The sequence below is a fragment of the Sesamum indicum genome, linkage group LG3 (genome assembly GCF_026168435.1).
Source record: "Sesamum indicum cultivar Baizhima isolate 11 linkage group LG3, ASM2616843v1, whole genome shotgun sequence".
NCBI lineage: Eukaryota > Viridiplantae > Streptophyta > Magnoliopsida > Lamiales > Pedaliaceae > Sesamum > Sesamum indicum.
The window spans coordinates 4,288,758-4,304,881 of record NC_142659.1 but is presented as its reverse complement, the minus strand read 5'-3'; the positions used below and the strand labels follow the sequence as shown (position 1 = coordinate 4,304,881).

The 16,124-nt window shown below is 37.7% G+C and overlaps 2 pseudogenes across 2 annotated transcripts; both read left to right on the top strand.

Annotated features, from left to right (window-relative positions):
- The first annotated feature begins 570 nt into the window (after positions 1-570).
- Positions 571-8,926, top strand: LOC105157408 (pentatricopeptide repeat-containing protein At3g53170-like; annotated as a pseudogene). Its single transcript, XR_016064950.1, has 3 exons — positions 571-870; positions 7,548-8,616; positions 8,792-8,926. The product of XR_016064950.1 is annotated as a pentatricopeptide repeat-containing protein At3g53170-like (transcript).
- A 726-nt stretch (positions 8,927-9,652) lies between these two features.
- On the top strand, positions 9,653-10,870 carry LOC105157407 (protein ENHANCED DISEASE RESISTANCE 2-like; annotated as a pseudogene). Its single transcript, XR_016064951.1, has 2 exons — positions 9,653-9,767; positions 10,027-10,870. The product of XR_016064951.1 is annotated as a protein ENHANCED DISEASE RESISTANCE 2-like (transcript).
- Positions 10,871-16,124: the final 5,254 nt, after the last annotated feature.

Genomic DNA, 16,124 nt, shown 5'->3' with positions numbered 1-16,124 from the left:
ACTGTATGTTGAAGTATGGAGTCTAACCCAACATTACATTCAGGCCCGACGATTAGATATCTTTCCTTTTTTTTTTTTTTGTTAGGGATAAAATTTATAATTTGGCAATGCTTTTGATATGCCTTAGTGTAAATAGTTGATGGATTATATTTTAATGTTTTTCACTGAAAACAATCAAAGTAGAAATCAATTTTGAATGACACATTCCAAACACGAGATGGATTTTTTCAAGAAATGAATTAAAAGAGATAAATTTAAAATTGATTATCGAAGTATTCATAATACAATATGTAAAACTCAACGGAAATGACTTTTCAAAATAAATTAAGATTACATAAAAAGTGTATTATAAATATTATAAAAAATAATTTTCACTGGTGATATTAATTCCATGTGGAAAAGCCATTTTATAAAATGCTTTGAAAATTTTAAAAAAACTCAATCAAACACACTCCTATTTTTTTTAAAATAAAAACCTTATAAATCCTAAATATGATTATATTAATATTTTATAAATTTTGTTAATTTTTTTACCAAATTATTTAATCGCAATCTAGCAAGGATATTGGAATGAAGTCCTTCAACCGTCGGCGATGGAGCTCCTCCTCCGCAACCCAGCCAACCTCCGCCGCTCCTCCTTCAAAGTAGAGTCATCGTCCAAGAAAATCCCAGATTGTGACAGTAATTCTCGGTCCCAGGGCCTCCAATTTCGCAAGTTGTCCAAGAAGGACCTCTCAAGAATCTTGAGAACGGAGGCGGCCATTAAAGCCATCGAGAAAAAGGCCAATTCTTCCAAGTACAAGGCCTAAGGCTGTCTTGGAAGCTTTGAGTGATGCAATTAAGCAAAACCGTTGGGAGTCTGCTCTTAAGGTTGCATGCTCTGTTGGAAAAAATAATTGGTTTCAAGTAATCGAAATAATATTTTGAAATATTTCAATCGGATTTAGAAATCAAAAGCAATAAAGCCACGTTGGAACAAGTAATATAACGCAATTAGAAACGCTATTTACGACAAGAAATTTAAATCGAAAACTTACAACGAGAATTGTTATATCGTAACAATTCTCAGTCCAGTTAAAGTCGTTAACTTAACCGAATCGTAGAATAGCTGCTTGCCTTGAAGAAAATATACGCCCCGTATCAGCAGTGCACTGGGTGCAACGTAATTTCTCCCAGGATAAGACGGTTATAGTTCTTTCGGTTTTAGCACTATACCGAAGAACACCTCGAACAACACTTAGAAGCTTATTGAAACACGAGATTCAAATCTTTAAACAAAATATAGAAGCCGAAAGAAAGAGCTTGAGAAAACTCAAAATGAGAGCTTGTTGTTTTTGGTGTGTTTTCTCAAATGACAAATTTCAGCTATATATAGAGGGGCCATTTCTTCCCAATTAATGCAAAAATTGAAATCGGCCATTATGGCCTTCAATTTCAATTTGTGAGTTACAGTAGTAATATCCATGAACGGCCGAGGGAATAAAGAATTGCAATCAATCCAAATAAAATTTGAAACAGTAACAATGAAGGATGATTTTGATTAAAGCAATAATTTGAATATTGAAATGAGACTAAGTCCAAATGTGCTGCGGTAAATCAAAATTCATTTTTCCTCCCTCATCCAAATCTTTGAATTTCAAGAAAACCTTTAAAAATTTCAACAATCCCCCACAAATTCATAGATTTGAACTCAAGTTTCTATGACTTGCTTTCAACAATGGTACCTTCCGGTTTGAACCACTGTCTAAGTTATCTGACGTCAGTTATCACCAGGTCAAATGGAACTGAGCCTTGAATTTAAGCCTGTGAGTATGACAATGTCTGTCAGTAACAACAAGCCACCAGCTTTGTGTTGATCTTTAGGGTTGACACTTAGGCCATGTGTCCTGATCCTATTCATGAATGCTTTCAGGAATAACCCAATTCCTTAGTTGCGGCCAAACAACGACATTCACTTAGTTGGGCGTCTCCAGGGATGCACTGCTAGCATCTCGTCTTATAAGACTTGACCCCATTCAGAGATGAACTCTTACTATACTTGCAATAGCAGCACCTTACAGAATTTTAGGGGACAGACTCCAGATACAAAGTATTAGTCTATTTGGTGCTCTGACATACCCTTACGACTTGTTGATACCACATTGAACCTTCTTTGTGGGATCTCCACTCAAAAGGTTGGGTTGCCGTCGTAGATATATCACTCATGGGTTTTCAGTCCCATCCCCAATCTGGACTTATGAACTTGTGACAGATTCAATCCTTTCGTCAAGATCAGCCACATTGTCCTTTGTTCCCACAAAGTCAATGCCCATTACTCTGTCTGACACTAATGCCCTTATAGACTTCAGTCTAACTTGAATGTGTCGTTTGGTCTTTGGATTGTATTTACGACTCCTTACCTTTGCTATTGTGGTTTGGCTATCATAATGTACAACAATCGGTGGAAGAGGCTGACTTACAATGGGAAGTTGTGATAGCAACCCAAATAGCCATTCTGCCTCAGTACCAATCGTATCTAATGCACATAACTCGGCTTCAAACGTAGATCAGGTTATCAAAGTCTGTTTTGCAGACTTCCAGGAGACTGCGCCCCCACTTAAGGTAAAAACATATCCTGAGCACCCATTACTCCCGGAGTTTTTGGCTATCCAGCTAGCATCACTATATCCCTCAAGAACAGCAGGAAATCTGCCATAATGTATGGCCAGTGACACCGAGCCCTTTAAGTACCTTAGTATTCTATCCAAAGCACCCCAATAGTGTATCTAGCCAGCTTAGAGACATAAAAAGATATATCTGGTTTTGTGCCATTTGCCAGATACTGTAAGCTCCCAATAATTTGGGAATACCTTAGTTGTGCAACCGAAACACCACTTTCATTTTTGAATAAAGCTACAGAAGGATCATATGGTGTCTTAGCAATTCTACTATTTTGATAACCAAATTTCTCAATTATCTTCTCAACATAATGAGCTTGAGAAATGGCTATTCCATTAGTTGACCGAGTCAACTTGATGCCAAGAATCACATTAGTCTCACCCATATCCTTCATTTCAAACTTATTTTTCAAAAATGACTTGGTTTCGGTAATAATATCTAGACATGATCCTATTAACAGAATATCATCCACATACAAGCATAGAATTATCATTTTATCTCCTTTAACCTTGCAGTATATACATTTGTCATTCTCATTTACCGTGAAGCCGAACGCAAGAATAGTTTTATCAAACTTTCCATGCCATTGTTTGGGTGCTTGTTTAAGTCCATATAGTGACTTAACAAGTTTACAAACTTTATGCTCGCTACCATGAGCTACAAACCCCTCAAGCTGATCCATGTAAATTTCTTCCTCGAGTTCACCATACAAGAAGGCTGTTTTCACATCCATCTGATGAATCGGGAGATTATACACCGAAGCAAGTGCTATAAGCACCCAGATTGTAGTCAATTGAGCTACCGGAGAATAGGTATCGAAATAGTCTATTCCTTCCTTTTGTTTAAACCTTTTAGCCACCAATCTGGCTTTAAACTTATCTATGGTCCCATCAGGTTTCAGTTTCCTTTTAAAAATCCACTTACATTCAATAGTAGTACACTCCGGAGGGAGATCGACTAGCACCCATGTTCCATTAGAAACAATGGAGTCCATCTCACTTTTGACAGCTTCTTTCCACTGCTTGGCATAGCATCTTTGAAAGTTATCGGATCATCCTCGATGTTGTAAGTAACAAAGTCACTTCCAAAATCCTTGACGACCCTAGCTCTCTTACTCCGTCTAGGTTCATCTGACTCCTCATGAGTCTGATTAGAACTACTAGAACTAACCCCCATATTTGACATCTTTTCCACATGTTCAGGAATAGATGTGGAGGCAAGTGAATCATCAAGTGAAACATTTGAAGGTATTCCTGTTTTTAAAGGAAATACATCTTCTAGGAATACAGCATCACGAAATTCGACTATTGTGTTGACCTTAATGCCTGGAATTTCTGATTTAATAATCAGAAATCTTAAGGTATAACTTGTCTCCACATAGTCCAAGAACACAGCATCGACAGTCTTAGGACCCAATTTCTTTCGTTTGTGTTCTGGGACTAGTACTTTTGCTAGGCACCCCCACACTCAAAAGTATTCCAGGCTTGGTTTCCTACCTTTCCACAACTCGAAAGGAGTACTCGTATTGTGTTTTAGAGGGACTCTATTCAGAATATGGCAAGCCGTATTCAAAGCCTCTCCCCACAAATACTTTGGTAACCCAGAGGTTAGTAGGAGACTGTTAATCATGTCTTTGAATGTTCTATTCTTTCGTTCAGCCATTCCATTAGACGAAGGGGAATAAGGAGGAGTCTCTTCATGAATAATGCCAAAAGTTTGACAATATTCATTGAACTTACTCGACTCATATTCTCCTCCTCTATCGGACCTTAGTCTTTTAAATTTCTTACCAGTTTGGGTTTCTGCTTCATTTTTAAACAAAATAAATTTGTCTAAGGCTTCATCTTTATTTTTCATGAGAAACACATAACAGTATCTACTGCAATCATCTATAAAGGTGATAAAATATCGTTTGTGGTCCCTGGTCAAAACTCCATTGAACTCACAAATATCAGTGTGAACTAAATCAAGTATTTCCGAATCCCTTTCAATTGACTGATAGGGTTTCCTAACTTGTTTAGCTTCTACACAAACTTGGCATTTGTGATTTCGTTCAATATTTTGACTAGGAATTAAATTCAAATTCATCATTCGTTTGATCGAATTGAAATTTAAATGACCTAACATACTATGCCACAGAGTAGAATATTCAACATTCAATATAATAGAATCAGAAACATCAATTTTATTATTATCAACTCGAACTTTGAACAAGCCATCGTCTAAGTAGCCTTTACCAATAAAAATACCAAATTGTTGAATTACAACTTTATTAAATTTAAAAACTAATTCATATCCCTCCCTAACTATTACAGAACCACTAATAATGTTTCTTCTGATAGTGGGTACATGATGAACTCTTTTCAGCGACAGAATGCGCCCTGAAGGAAACTTCAAGTCCACGCTCCCTATCCCAAGTACTTCAGCTGTACTGGAGTCCCCATGCTTACTGTCCTTCCACTGATGGCCTGATAAGACACAAAGAGAGATTTATCAGCACAAACGTGCACATTCGCTCCAGTGTCAATCAATCAATCATACGATTCGTAAATAGTCAAGAGTTCGGGTTGTACAGATACATACCCATCAGTTGCTCCTGAGGTGCTAGCACCGCTAGAACCTCCCACAACCATATTGACAACTGTCTGCCCAGTCTTGGCCTTTTTATTAGGACAAAGCTTGGCCCAGTGTCCAACCTGCCCACAGTTCCAGCATGGTTTGTTTGCTTTTGGTTTCTTATTTTTGGAGGCCTTGCTTTTATTGATGGCTTTCGAATTCGAGTTAATCTTATTCACTTTCTATTTCCCCACTATAAGATTGGCCTTTAGTTGATGTTCAACAGGCATCTTGTGCATTTGATTTCTATGTTCTTCCTCAATACTGATAGCAATCATAAGATCATCCAGAGACAATCTCCCTTTCTGATGCTTGAGTGTCATGCCAAAATTTTCCCAGGATTTGAGAAATTTGTCCACTATGGACATGACCAGAAACTTCTCGGGAAGCTTCATCTCAGCATCAGCCAGAGCATGCTCAAGGTTGATAATCTCATGAGTCTGTTCAGCTACAGACCGGTTCTCAACCATTTGATACCTCATGAACTTGGAAACAGAATACTTTTCGAGCCCTTGCTCTTCAGTATTATATTTTCGGTCCAATTCATCCCACAGAGACTTAGCAGTGTAAGAATCGGAACAGTAGACATCGAAGAGCGTATTTGACTGGGCTGACAAAATCGCTCCTCTGCCTATTTGATCCCTTTCTGTCCACTGCGCTATCTCAGCAGTTTTGGGATCAGTATCAGTAGGTTCAGGTCTGATCACCTGAATCACTGACAAAAGTCCTTTCATCGCCAACCAAATTTTCATTCGTTGTTGCCAGCATTTGAAGAATTGGCCCGAAAACTTGTCCGGTAAACCGGTCAAGTCGACCTTTTGTGTGATCGAAATTGCAATAGAAATCGGCTCGGCCATCTTTAGTTTTAGGAAACTAAAAGTAACGTTTCAAATAAAGAATTTGCAAATAGCGTTTTCCAAAACAGTTCCAACGACAAAATCCGATTTTTCAAAACCTGTATATTTTCTTCAAGATTGTTGGAAAAAATAATTGGTTTCAAGTAATCGAAATAATGTTTTGAAATATTTCAATCGGATTTAGAAATCAAAAGCAATAAAGCCACGTTGGAGTAAGTAATATAACGCAATTAGAAACGCTATTTACGACAAGAAATTTAAATCGAAAACTTACAACGGGAATTGTATCGTAACAATTCTCAGTCCAGTTAAAGTCGTTAACTTAACCGAATCGCAGAATAGCTGCTTGCCTTGAAGAAAATATACGCCCCGTATCAGCAGTGCACCAGGTGCAACGTAATTTCTTCCAGGATAAGACGGTTACAGTTCTTTCGGTTTTAGCACTATACCGAAGAACACCTCGAACAACACTCAGAACCTTATTGAAACACGAGACTCAAATCTTTAAACAAAATATAGAAGCCGAAAGAGAGAGCTTGAGAAAACTCAAAATGAGAGCTTGTTGTTTTTGGTGTGTTTTCTCAAATGACAAATTTCAGCTATATATAGAGGGGCCATTTCTTCCCAATTAATGCAAAAATTGAAATCGGCCATTATGGCCTTCAATTTCAATTTGTGAGTTACAGCACTAATATCCATGAACGGCCGAGGGAATAAAGAATTGCCATCAATCCAAATAAAATTTGAAACAGTAACAATGAAGGCTGATTTTGATTAAAGCAATAATTTGAATATTGAAATGAGACTAAGTCCAAATGTGCTGCGGTAAATCAAAATTCATTTTTCCTCCCTCATCCAAATCTTTGAATTTCAAGAAAACCTTTAAAAATTTCAACATGCTCCTCCTTTTTCGGCAACCGAAGTTTTGCGTGAATTTTCAGTGTCTTGTGTTTGATGGAACTTTGAGATATGTTTAAGAAAATACTTGTGCTTTGAATGCCTGTGTATACATTTAAAAATTTGTTCTTTTCTGGGTGTTTTGGATTCTGGGATTGTGAAGCATGATGTTTCTTGCAGGAAGGTTTTAACTGCTCTCTTTTGTGTGTAGTTTTCTGGGATTCATAAATGTTGCCAAGCTGCCAATGATAAATTCTACGTTTTTAATATTGTGCTTTTGATAGAGAAGATTTGTTACATGAAGTAGAGTTTCTTTTTTATTTGTGTAGATGAATTTCTTTAGCTTGAAAAAATTTGCTTCATAGTTTAATCCAAGAGATTGTGGTTTTTGTTTACTCCTCTTTGTGTACAAGTCAATCATGTAGTGTTAAATTTCTGAATAAAAATTTGGTGAAATGTGGATAGTGTATAAATGTTGCCTGTTTCTTTGACTATAAAATTTGTTTCTCATGTTTGTAGATATTCGATCTTCTACGTCAACAACATTGGTATGAGCCAAGATCTCAGACATATGCTAAGCTGCTAGTGATGCTTGGCAAATGCAAGCAGCCAAATCAAGCTAGTATGCTTTTTGAGGCCATGCTCTGTGACAGCCTCCAACCTACGGTTGATGTTTACACAGCACTTGTGGGTGCCTATGCCTTCAATGGCCTTCTTGACAAGGCATTTAGTATTGTCGAAGATATGAAGTCCGTCAACAATTGCAAACCTGATGCTTTTACGTACTCTATCCTTATTAAATATTGCATTAAACTCCATCACTTTGATATGATTGGGCTGATTCTAGAGGAAATGTCACATTTAGAAATTGAATGTAGTACTGTGATATATAATATCCTAATTGATGGATATGGAAAAGCTAAGTGTTTTGAATTAATGGAGAACTCATTGACTGACATGATTCAAAGTGGCAAATGTTTTCCAGATATTTTTACTTTTAACTCCGTAGTTGGAGCTTACGGTGGATGCAGAAGGATTAATGAAATGGAGAAGTGGTTTGATGAGTTTCAGCTTATGGGATTGAAGCCTGACATAATGACATATAATATTCTGATCAGATCGTATGGGAAATCTGGCTTGTACCAAAAAATGGGATCTGTTATGGAGTTCATGAAGAAGAGATTCTTTTCTCCCACAATTGTTACCTACAATATAGTAATTGAGATATTTGGAAAGGCTGGGAATATCGAGAAGATGGATGAGATGTTCCTGAAAATGAAACACCATGGTTTGAAGCCTAATTCTATTACTTAAAGCAGGGCTCTTGGGCAAAGTTGATTCAATCTTAAGGCAAGTGGAGAATTCAGACGTGATACTTGATACACCTTTTTTTAACTGTATCATCAATGCTTATGGCAATGCCGGTATGTAGAAAGGATGATGGAGTTATTAATGGCAATGGAGGGGTGTGGATGTAAACCAGATAATGTAACCTTTGCCACAATAATTCAAGCCTGTCGTGCCCAAGGGATGATTGATATTGCCCAGAATTTGGAGAGTAATATGACTCATGCTAAAATTACTTCAGGTATCTTGTAAAATCCTCCTGTTCTGCAGAAATTTATGCTTCTTGCTGCTGCTGCATCAATTATTGATTCCCCATTTCTTGGTGGACCATAAACCTTGACCTTGATGGATAATTCAACCTGTGTGCTGACTGACTAAAGAATGCTGATTATGATAAGGTTTTAACTAATGTTCAGGAGGAAGTTGATTGGATGGAACCAGAGAAACCATTACAGAGGATGATTATCCTGTGATCGTCGACTGAGAAGAAGTTCTTTACCTTCCTCACATCTTGAGTGGAAATAATAATATCTATGGAACTCTTAACAAGAGATGGAACATTTTGGAGATCTCTCTACTATGAGCTCACAAAAAGATGGCATAGCTCCAAATGCCTGGTTGCTGACATGTGCAGCCGTTCTTCTTGTGCACTCCATGCACCGTGGTCTCCTGCTATTCATGATTCAGTTGCAGCTGGTGGGTTTCTTTCTGTTTATTTCACTGCTATTCAGCTAGACCTCATCAAAGATAAAACAAATCTACTTATTGGAAATGGCAGTTTAGGCTAGCAATTGTAGATCCAATCAAATAAATAATTGAAACTGCTTGCTTTTCTGCTTTATCGTCAAGATCTCCACTGAAAAAGCAACTGCCTGCGTCAATATAATCCAAAGTTAAGTTCTTTGTCCCCTTTGAATGCATGCTAATGTTCCTTTGTTTGCTATCAAGGGAAGGTCTAACGAACCCACCCCCTTCCCCCCAACCCCCACCCCTGAAATAGAACTTTCACTATCTAAAACAGAGTTGTGGGATAAAACAACTCTCATGCACCTGGAATAACATGCTTGCGTTCGTGCAGGTGAAAGTTGTGGTCCATTCTTATCGAGGTATTTTCTGCCAAAAGGCTTACGTGGGCCTGAATGTAGCTGATACTATATATGTGGTTGATCTTGCAAAATTGGTATGTATGATAAATATACTAAAGCAAACTGTTTGAAACATGTTCCTAGTTCTCTTGCTTGAACGTGCTTTTGATGTCAATGGAATTGATTCACGCAGTTGTAAATGCCAGGATGATGTGCAAGGAAAGGAAGTCACAGAACAGTAATAACTTTCTCTCCATGTGGTGTTAACATTGAATCAAGGCAAAAAGTTTATAGTTTGGTATGCTGTGTAAGTTTTCACCCTTAATGGTTCTTGTTTTGATAATTGTCCCATTGCTTTCTGGTTGTTTCTGTCCGTGGTATTTTGATTAGTTTGCTGATCTTTGTTGCTTCGTTCTCACGTGCTTGGTTATAGTCAATATTCTTTGCTTCCTAATGCAACTGTTAAATCACTTGCCATCTGAATAAAGTTTCCTTTTAAGTTTGCTTGCTGCAAATTGTTTATTCCATCATTCCCTCTTTCCTGATGACTATGAATTTCTGGACAGGTGATTTTGTTTTAGTATGGCAAAGCTTGTGGCAAATAAGGAGCATGAGTGGGTTGAGTATGATAGGAGGTCCAGTTCCACATCTTCAGCCAGATGACTATTCATATGGTTCGACTTCTCCTCCCGGAAACGCTTTCTTTGTTAGAGTACCACAATACCTAAAAACAAAGGTCAAGAACCCTGGTCGAGACTTTCTATTGAAGCCACGAGGTTTTAACTGGATTAAAGACCAACCAGGATTTCAGAGCTGCGAAATAGGTCCTAAAAATCGTGTCCAGAGAGCTCTTGAAGAGGAATGTTCAAACGGTCATAAACCTTTTGTTTGGGTTTTCAATCTACAAGTCCCAAGTAAAAGATAACTACAGTGTTGTTGCCTACGTTATGGTTATGGAACCTAACTGGGACGATTCATTGATTAGTCGATTCCTGAAAGGTGATGAAGGATTTATGACTTCAAGATTAAAAATCATAGCCAACATTGCCAAAGGCTGTGAAAAAAGCAGTTGGCGAGCCGGCTATCTGCATTATTGGCCGATCACTTTCTGCCAAGTATTGTGTAGGACAAAACTTTATAGAAGTTGACATAGATATTGGATCTTCAATGGTTGCAACTGCTGTTGTTCACCTGGCACTTGGGTACTTGACAACACTTACTGTTGATCTAGCTTTTCTTATTGAGGGTTAAAGTGAGTCTGAGCTTCCAGAAAAAATCTTCCGAGCTATAAGATTCTCTAAGCTTGATGTTGCTTCAGCAAGGCATATTGAACTGACATCTGAAGATAGCATGGAGATATGCCTCTCAATGGGTAGGGTCAGGTCAGGTTCGATTTTCCCATTTCATTAAAGTCAACTCAAGAGCCATGGGTCTCAACAGCATGCATCTCTAGACCCGACCAACATTCAGTTTTTGAGTAGGATTAGACTCAGACTAATTTTTTTTTTCAGATTTACTAATTAATTTAAATTTCTTTCTTTTCATTTTTATTTTTTTTCCATAGTTTATCAATAAATTTAGATATTGAGACCAATTCAGAAATAACTCTTTTTCGATAGAATTGTTTAAATATATCCTTTATTATACTATTTACAACATAATATGAAAATATCAAATCTACATATTTAATAGTAATTTAATTTAATATTATAAAATTTTAAAATTTAATTTAATCACTTCAAGTCTCCATACAAACAATATTGCCTATGAAGATATTAACAAATATATCTAGTATGATAATATAGTTATATAATCAATTCTTTTTAGTTATTTATTATTTAAAAGATATGCATGGTTAAAGAATTAAACGATAGATAATGTTATGGTTTCTTAAATTTTTTAAATTTATTTAATTAAATGTAGATCGTAGGGGTATTCAATTCGATTAACTGGACGTACCGAAAGTTTGGTTAACTGAACTTTTGGTACGGCGAAAAAATCAATTGAATTGGAAAAAAGAAATAGACAGTTTTTGGATCTAAATTGGGTATAAAAACCCATGGATATTGATGGGTAGAGATCTAACCGAAACTCATTCTATATTTTTTAATGGGTTTGGGTCTGGGTCTAGGTCGGAATTTAAGAATATCTATTAGGTTTGGGCCTAGGTCTCTATATTATATTATGAGTCTAGGCAGGGTCTTACCCTACCCATTTACACCCATACATGGAGAGTATGCGCTCAAATCTACCTACAAGATTTTGGAAATCCATGGGACAAGAAATCTCTATTGTCCTCCCAAGTGCTCGAGATAGTTTTTCAAACTTGTTAGATTATTTAGAATTTGTGAATATCTTTCTTATTTGTACATGACTTTTCTTATTTGTTTGGGGTAGGTATCTTTGAGGTTGTCCACTAAATTATAGTTATCACTTAATTCACCATTATATATAGAAGTGCAATAATCAATAATATACACTATAATTTTTTTTCTTTTTTATATTTTCTATATGGTACAAGAGCAAGTTGTGAAAAAAAAAAAAGAAAGAGGATTGAGAGAAATTATATATATATACTTAATTATATATATATATATATATATATTTTTAAAAAAAAGAGGAGAGAAACCTAAACCCTAATTACTCAAAATCCCATATTCTCGGCTGCCACCCCTAACCTCCGCCACTTGCACCGTCATGCCGTGCCTCGCTGTTTTTGCGCTCCAATGTTTGTGCTTCTGTAGCCTCCCTCCAATGGCTCCTTCCCCAGAGCCTATGCTCGCTCCGCTGCTCCCAAGGGCCTTTGCTCATGTCGCTATCCCAATCGCACGCACCTCTATTTACACTCCCGCTTTAAGTTGCGCCTCGCTATCATCGCTAAAGCACCGCCAATCCACCGTTCTCCAGTAGGTCATTGCCTAAGTGATCTATTCTCAACTATTTTTTTTTCTTTTCTCTTCCCTAAGATGTTACCCTAAGATTTATTTTATACCCTAAGACAATTTGGGATGCGTTACATGATATGTATTCTCATGAGAAGAACATGTCTTTTGTTTTTGAACTTTATGAGTAACTTTTCCCTCAAACAAGATGGCCGTACTTTTCCCGACTTTTTTTGCCTCATTAAAGGGGACAACTGATGAGATTCTGTTATATCACCGGTTAAGTTGTGATGCTCAGACTCGAAAGACTCAGTGGGAAGATTTTTTTGTGGCGAAGTGCTTGTCTGGCCTTGACAACAATCTGAAAGTGGTTTACGATCATCTCCTAACCAGTGACTATGTCCCTACATTATCCAATGCTCTGTCATGTCCTCCGTGTTGCTACTCGTTCTTCTGAATCTTCATCGAGAACAACCATTGAATCCTAGGCCATGGCAGTTCGTGGCCGAGTTCACGGTTTTTCCCATGGTCGTGGTGGTCGTGGTCGAGGCTCCAACACTTCTACTAACTCTCGTTACTCCACCATTATGGTCAAACCAATCATGTATCTGAAAAATGTTGGCTAAAGTATCACAAACATAATAGTTTTTATACAATTAACAATGGTGGAGAGCGTGAAGCACCAGAGCCTTCTACGAACGAGTCAAACTCAGTTACCCTAAATCATGAGGAATATGAGCAGCTGCTCTATCGCACTATTGCTAATTGAGCTACCCAGCCACAGTTTCCTCTTCGAGTGCTTTTGTTGCATCTCACGGTGGGTCTAAGATGCTAGATTCAGGTGTTACTATACACCTCATTGGTAATCGATCTCATTTTTCCTCTCTATCTATTTCTCATACTTCCCTCCTCATTCACCTGATTGATGGTTCCTACTCTCCTAAATTTGGCTTACAGTTTATCCCACAAACCATCTTACCCTCGCTGATGTTCTCTTTGCCCCAAAGTTTCCTATTAATCTACTCTCTGTTAGTCAACTTACCAAAATACACAGTTGCTCAATAACCTTCTTACTGTGTGTTCCAAGATCTACAAACATAAAGGACAATTGGTGGCGATCATGAGCATGGTGGTCTGTACTTTCTAGATACATCTACCTTGTGGATGCTTGTGGTCTTTCTATCTCTGTTTTCTCTCTTTAGTGGCATTTTCATTTGGGACATTTGTCTATACCTACCATAAAGAAAGTCTTACCTATTGAGTCGACTAGCTTAGAATGTGAGTCATGTGAATTGGGAAAAGCACCATCGTGTTAGTTTTCCACCTTGTGTTGACAAACATAGTTCCTCTCTTTTTACTTGAATTCATTCTGATTGTTAGGGTCCATGTCGTATTGAGTCTATTGGTGGTTTTCGGTACTTTATTACCTTTCTTGATGATTACTCTAGAATGGCTTGGGTCTATTTACTCAAGGATAGATCTCAGGTCCCTACTACCATCACTTCCTTTTATAATGAGATAACCCTATTTTCGGTTAATTTTCGTATATCTCGTGCTCATGATGCTCTTGAGTTTGTCCATAAAGTAGTTTTGGACTATTGTGATCCCAATGGCATTTTACATCAAACCTCTTGCTCATATACCTCTCAACAAAATGGTGTAGCAAAACGCAATCATCACCATCTCTAGATGTTGCTCGGACTATATGGCACAATTGCATGCCTAAGTTTTATTAGGAGATGTTTTTCTCACTGCTTGTTATCTAATTAACCGAAAGGCAGCGGCATGAGCACCTCTGTCTGCGCTCCTGCTTTGAGTCAGCCCTGAGGCACCGCCAATCCCCATTCTCCACTATTTCTTTTCCCTCTTCCATCAGATCTACAGTTTGCTTATTTGTGACTGAGATGTTACCCTAAGATTTGTTCTCTACTCACTCTACATGTCTGTATGTTTCTTCTGTTTTTGCTAATGGCCACTGTCGAACTAAAAAATACTTTTAACACCACTGTTAAATTAAATAGTCAGAATATATCCTCTAGTCTCAAGCCTTTAAGTTGTTGCTAGGCACTCAAAATAAACTAAAGCATATACCGACTTCTCCACCCACCTCTACTGATGTTACTTTCTCTACTTGGCAGCAAGTTGATTACTTAGTCAGGACTTGGCTTCTAAATAGTATGAAGGAATCTGTTAGTGTAAATGTTGTTTCTAACTTCTGCTAAGGCAATGTGGGATGCGTTACATGAAATGTATTCTCATGAGAAAAACATATCTCGTGTTTTTGAGCTATATGAAAAACTTTTCCATCAAACACGATGGTCATATAGTTCTCATCTATTTTGCCTCATTAAAGGGGACATCTGATGAGATTCTATTATATCACCTATTGTGTTGTGATACTCATATTCAAAAGACTCAGTGGGAAGATTTTATGGTGGCGAAGTTCTTTTCTGACCTTGACAACAATCTGAAAGTGGTTCATGATCATCTCCTAACCAGTGACTCCGTCCCTACATTATCCAATGCTCTGCCTTGTGTCCTCCGTGTTGCTACTGGTTCTTCTAAATCTTCATTGGGAACAACCACCGAGTCCTCAACTACGGAAGTTCGTGGATGGGTCACCGCTCTTCCCGAGGCCATGGTGGTCGTGGTCGAGGTTCCAACATTTCTACCAACTCTCCTTGCACCCATTGTGGTCGAACCTGTCATGTAGCAGAAAAATGTTGGCACAAATATAGCAAACTAGAATGGGCTAATACAGTTAACAGTTGTGAAGAGCCTGCAACACTGGAGCCTTCTATGAATTAACCAGACTCAATTACCCTTAGTCATGACCTATGTTGGTCAAAACCTTGTGATTTAGCATAGTAAAAAGCAAACCACAACTGCTAGGTCAAGCGCAGAGGCTGAATATCAGGCTATGACTCATGCCACTAATGAATTTTTGTGTTTAAAAGATCTGCTGAAAGAGTTAGGTTTCATGTACGGTGACCCTGTACCTATGCACTATGACAATCAAGCAACTATAAACATTGCCAATAATCCTAGTTTCCATGTGAGGACAAAACATATTGAGGTCGATTATTACTTGTTCGTGAGGCTGTCATGAGTTAGAAAATTTGCACTTCCTTTGCTCCTTCTTCAAAGCAAAGAGCAGATATTTTTACCATAGCTTTGGGAGGAAAACAATTTGTTATTTTGTGTTTCAACCATATGCTCACTTGTAGGCATTGACTTGCTTTATGCTTAAAAGATTCGTGCACTAGCTAGCCTGACTGGACCTCTAGCTGGAAAAATCATGAAAGTCATACTTTAAGATAGACATCGACAAGCCTTAGAAAGCATATGGACATCTATCAAACCACCTCCAATTATTGTTCCAGCAATCTATACTTAACTAAGCTAGAATATCTTATTACCTTAGTAATGCTTCTCAGTTATGGTAGGTAACAGAAAAATTGTAGTTTTATTTCTCATGCACTTGAAAATATTCTTTCTTCAATGTCATCTTACACCCCTTAATCTTTCTAAACCATAGAGTCCCTGGATCATCACCTATCTGCTTCTCCATGTTTCCTCTATCACCTTACCACAACCATCAGATTGCCACCACCTAGCTTCAAATCGAGATTGGTTCCTCCTCCTGCATTTTTGTATTCCCCCCTCCCACGAGATCCCAATGAATAACCAACATGGCATGATCTGAGTACATCATTCGCTAAATGAGTAACGAGAGTATAGGGGAACCGCATGCAATTTGTATTACTGCAAGCTTTGTTTAA